Raw genomic sequence first — 6,000 nt, forward strand, 5'->3', positions numbered from 1 at the left:
GGGCGATAATTAAAATTTGAAATTGAATAAACAAAATCGTAGCACTTGGAAAAAGTGCAACATCGTCCTCTTGACTGTTGTACTATTATTGATGTCATGACTAATCATGATTTGACATTTTAACTAACTCAAGACACCTACAAATCTGTGCCCATGATGACAAGGCATGGCATCATGATCTTGCTCATGATTTCTTGATATAACTTGACCCTAGACCTACTTAACTTGCCCCTTGAGATATAAAAGACCATTTTTGAGACTCTTGACACACTTTAACATATTTAAAATGAATAATAAAAATTTTATTCCAATCAAAGACCTAAAGCTTGATCTTCCACAAGATCATAGCCACACCTTTATACTTTTGACAAAATTTGAAAGAATTTTTTTATTTATGAATACTATGACTATAAAATACTAACAATCCATATGAGTAATGCTTTAAGTTCTTAATGTTTCTGTTTTGATTTCCATATATTTGAATAAATGACTCCATGCCCAATGTATAGAAGGCAATAATTTGCAGGTTCTTAATGCATTGCTTGCAATACATTATCCCCAATTTGAGCCGATGTTGTATATGTAATACTTTCTTGAATTTCTGTTGAGTGGTCCTGTATTCCATCTATGTTACAACAAGGAAGAAGTGCAATCTATATCACTCAAAGGGAAATCAAAAGGGAAAAGAAGCACATTGAATGACCATTTCAGAGAAGGCTCAGCATATCGGGGGTCGATATCAGATGGGAGACCCAAAATAACGGGAGCCAAAATTTAGAGGAGAGCCGGAAAAGGAAGCGCTGAAATATTAAAGGCCGAAATGAAAATGGGAGTGTCGAGATTCGAGAGGTGATCATGTCGAAACTCGATATCAGAAGAATGGGAAGGAAGGTATAATTGGGCTTGATATCGGAAGGATGGACATTGGAGATCGAGACCTCGTAACCTTTTAAAATATATAATTCTTTATAAGTCCCGATATCGCTGAGAAGGGGAAAAAAGGAAATCGTTGAAAATATGAGGACCCTAGGGACCCTTTCTATATCCTCAGGACATGCCATTTGGCAGAAAAGAATTGACTCCGAGGAGATGATGAGGCAGATGATGTCAGTATGATGTGTATGTACGAGGGACACATGGTAGTTGATTTTGGCATTTGTGAGGGCCTAATGGGGAAAATATGGGTGAAACATGTCACCATCAAGGAGGCTCCACGTGGAGATGATGATGTTAGCATGACATAATTCAGAGGTCGAATTTTTGGAGGAAAGCAATTTTGTAACCCCCTGTTTAAAATATTTTATAAAAAACTTTGATTCGATGGAGGGGCTCCGATGTTGTTATCAATTGGTCATGAGGACCCAGGGGACCAAGGACATAGAAAAGGAGGAGCACCCACTTTCTATGTTGAATATCATAGGTCGGAAATCTCTGACCCCTTTTGAAATTATATTTTCAAAATAACCCAGTGGGAGAGGTTTCCAATGTGTTATTGGCGCTTAGTTTTGAGGACCCAAAGAGCCAAGGGCGTAGACCAAGGTTAAGTACCCAAGTGCTATTGATCCCATCAGAAGAAAGAAAAATGATAACTTATTTATAAATCTTTCTTGAAAATGTTCCAATGAAAGGGTTTCCAATGTTATGTGTCACTAGGTCATGAGAACTCAAAAGAACTGAGGACTTAGGGTGGGTAGAGCACCTAAGCGCTAAGAAGGAATATCAAAGCAAGGAGATATCAGAACTAGATTCTAATTTCATTTTGAAAAGGTTACGATAATAAGGAGATCTGATGTTATGTGGAACTTGGTCACAAAAATTCAAGTAACCGAGGGTGAAAGAACAAATATAAAAGGAGATATGCCCTTGTCAAAATCCCGAAGGCTTAAGCACCCAAGCGCCCAAGCCATTGGTCATGACACCCCATTCTATAACGGAGTTGTGATAAGGAGGCTAATAGAAAAGGGGATAAGAGCATCGGGATAATATGATTTCGTAACTTCTATTTTTATAGAGTTACAATGGACAAACATCCTGATACCTCAACACCTAAGCACTACATCGGTGGTCATAAGAAAAGGTCCCATGGAGGAAAAATAATAAGGGGGATAAGGGAATCAAGGAGATGAAAGCCAATCAGGATCTCGTAATTCGTAACGTTATCTCAAATAAATTTTTGATTTGAGGGGGTTTCGAAATCCCTAATTATGTATTGTATGAAGGCCTCTGGTCACATGTATTGGTTCTATGGTATATGAGAAATAAGGAGCTAAGAGAAAAGGGGGATAAGGCATCAGAACTTTGTGTTTTCATAACGTCAATTTAAATAAAGTTATGATGCACCTCGACTCTGAAGTTGCACTATGCTAATATTACAGGATGTATTAGGCCCCGATAGTGTAACACATAGGTAATAAAAGATAAATGGGTTGACAACTAAGTAAATATCACCTCAACACCACTACCACGCCTAATCACAAACAACTCCGATAGGGGAAGTTTCAAGATGTTATGGAGAGAAAGTGACAGGCGAATGAGCCGAAAATTGTGGGCGAATATCGTAACAAAAATTTGGCCAGATCATCAGTCCACCACTGATCCAGAAATTGCAGCTTGAGTCTTCCTAAGAAAATAAGAGGAATCCGAATGAAGATATTTTGATGTGTCCAACATGACACCTCACGCTTTTCATGATTATGTTATTTTCTAAATTTTTGCATTTTCAAGAAAATAATCAATTCCGTTTTGTAATTATTAGGATTTATGCATGCTTAGACAACTGAGTCGATCAGACAACTGTAACATTTCAAGATATTTTGTAAGTTGTTTTGTTTTAGTTCTCCCTATAAGAAGAGTGATGAAACTCATTAGAAAGGTTCCAAAATTATGCTCTCAGAGGTTTTGAAGTCCGTGTTCTAGAGTTCTGAACTCTGTTTTCAGAGGAGGTTCCAAATTTGGTTCTAATGTCTTATTATTGAGGCTATTATTGTTGCTTTTACAAACTTTGCATGATTATACTTGCGACCTATTTTCATTCCGAAAAATAAACAAAGAAGTTTTGGTGATTCCAAGCATTTGGGATATGCAATATGTGTTCTTCCTTTGTATGTCATTTCATATGTGTTTCTCTTCCTCAGAAATTGTGTAAGTAAGTAGCTACTGGATTCACTTATAGATTATGGATTTACTATGTTATATTGTAACAAACAACACCTATGATATTACATATTTACTATGTTATAGTGTGATAGAATGTACCCATGAAATATTGGGCCGGAAACCTTAAAATGTGCTCCATACGTTTTTGCATTTCATCTCCATTTTCTTCCATAATTCTGCTAGGATTTGTTGCATCGGATTTTGTGTTTATCCAACCCTTTGTACTAGGTTCCTCCCTTATATTTACCCTTTCCATTTTTTCTACAAATATAAATATAAGCTGCATTCTTTATGTGTTGACCACCAGGCTTGAATCATTTAATCTTGGGAATGATGTCCTTTTATTGCATATACTATATATGCCTCTGAGAAAATATAATTGAACTAGATCCAAAAATAATTTTCACTTATCTTTTGAATGACAATGAATTATCTTCAAGAGAGATTAAGATATCCTAGGCACTAACCTATACTCAACCCAGGGGTTGTCTCTAGGAGCTACAATAGTTCCTAAGACTAAAGAGTGTAGGTCACTTGAGGTACCTAAGGAATCTGGAACTTCAAGAGGCTAAGCTCCCTGAGCCTGATACATTTGAGATAACTAAGGGAGTAGTAGACAAACCATGTTCCAGTAAGAAGGTAAAGATAAAGAGGCTTTAGAGAAAGGTTAGAAAATTTAAAGGGAAATGCACAAAACTGAAAATGAAAAATCAAGTTTTAACAGAAAGAAATGAACGCTTGAAGAAGTCCATAGATTGAGTAGCTTCTCATAACCGACTTTTATTTAAGAAAGGTAAATTATGGCATGCTAATTTAGACCATGTGATGAAGCACTACAAGAAGATGAAATCTAAATATTCCTAGGAGAAGCAGAGGGGGAGCTAATAAAAACTTGACCTCTTGGTTCAAGTTGTAGAAGTATCTGAGCATGAGGACATGCACCAGTTTGGGTGTGGGGGAGATGACAAATCTCAACTTCAACCCGCCAAAAGTACCTCTCAAACACCTTATGCCACCCATTTTCCTCCGCATCACCTCTCATTTCCTTATACGTCATTGTTTTTCCTGCTAATATCATGCTTTTAATTAATATTGAGTATTAAGGTGATTGTGCATTATTTTACACATTTCTTCACTAATTTGGTCTATATCTTAGTGTATTTGTCTACCTAATCACTTTGGGGTATTGAAAATCTTCTACAAGTCACACGAATAATTATTGCTAGTTAATGGAACACGTTAGCATGATACATCAAGTTAGAGTTACCGAAAGAGGCCGCCAAAGCAGTTACCAGAAATGAGAATGAACTGAAAGTCAGAGTCCAACTTATATAGTCACGCTCGCAATCAATCTAACTAAGGAAATCATGATTTTACTATTTAGAATATATTTTTTGTACCCAACAATCTTCTTATTCAAGGAGATATTTTCATATATATAATTTTGGTTGGGCGGTTGTACTTTTGTTGTATTTTTGTAATGAATGGCCACATAGTTATAATGACCAATTCATGTTTCTCAACTTCAGTTGAGTTGTATCAGACTTTCTATACCTTATAAATGGATGAATAAGGTTAAATGTGATATTAGTTTTGATCAACTGTTGTGGCCAATTTATTGATCCAGGTGGCTCCAGAGACACACACAAGACAAAGAGGGCTGATGGAAGCTCGAAAATCAAAGTAATCAAAATATTTTTGAACTAGGACTAGAGTGTAGATCTCGTGATCCTGATCGTGGTAGTGTGAACAGTTCATCAAACCGAGTCCGTATGCCAAAGTTAGAAGCCGTCAAAGTTCGGTTGACTTTTTGCTGACTGGGCAGACTTAAGGAGGCCACATATTGGACTGAAACCGACCACCGGATTCCCGCCAACCTAGGCTAGATTCTAGACGAATTTATGGCTTGGTTAATTTTTCTCCTTCGGCCTAAAATCTGAATATTTAAAAAAAGGCCCTTTGTTAATAAAAATAAAAATATATATATATATATATATATATATGAATGGGTGGCAGGCCACCAACCCCGCCACCCCACCCAACCATCGTATAACAAAATGAATTATTTAAAGGTTGACAGGCCATGACCCTTGCCGACCTAACCGCAACAGTATTCAAGTAACAAAGGTTGGGTCGGCGGGCATGACCCCATCACACCCTTCTCCTACATTATAACTGTAACCATATGTATATGGGGTGGGCACGGGCCACCTCCGGTAGACCTGACCCACACCCAATCAACACAAATCGATGCAATGTGAGTATTAATATGGGAGCTGGCGGGGGTCGAACCCACTTGACCCACGTGGCTAGCCCCCAAGCGGGCAGCTCCATTAACATGCAATACGCCACCAACCTAAACATAACCATCAATGCAACAACCACGTTTAATGCAAGACTGCCGTTATTAGACCGTGCGTCGCCAACCTAAAATGGCTACATTTGTTGTAACGTTGTATTTAAACAAAAAAAGAACAACATATGCACCATTTATGCCATTTCAGGGATTCGAACCCGGATCTCCGCTGAGTTAGCAATCTCTGCCACCGTTGAGCCATGAGGCTTGACCTTGGTGGCTCTGCCCAGCAATGTCCATATAAACCCATTTTCCTCAGTGCGAGGCAGAGGAAGGAGGCTAGGAGCGCGCACGCAATCGATGCAAGTGGAACCATGACTGCTGTAGAAACAGGGAGCGAAACCATGATCCTTGAAATTTTCCCAAGGAGGTAATTTTTCTCCATGTCGGAATATAGTCAAGTTTACAGTCGTTTTTCACGGTTTTCCCCATCGATTGCAATGGCAAGGTCAAATTCGCCTTTTGAGTTGCAGATTTTCAATCCACCC

This window comes from Pinus tabuliformis, chromosome 7 (genome assembly GCF_031772625.1).
Source record: "Pinus tabuliformis cultivar Carrire ecotype Pingquan chromosome 7, CPIR1, whole genome shotgun sequence".
Lineage (NCBI taxonomy): Eukaryota > Viridiplantae > Streptophyta > Pinopsida > Pinales > Pinaceae > Pinus > Pinus tabuliformis.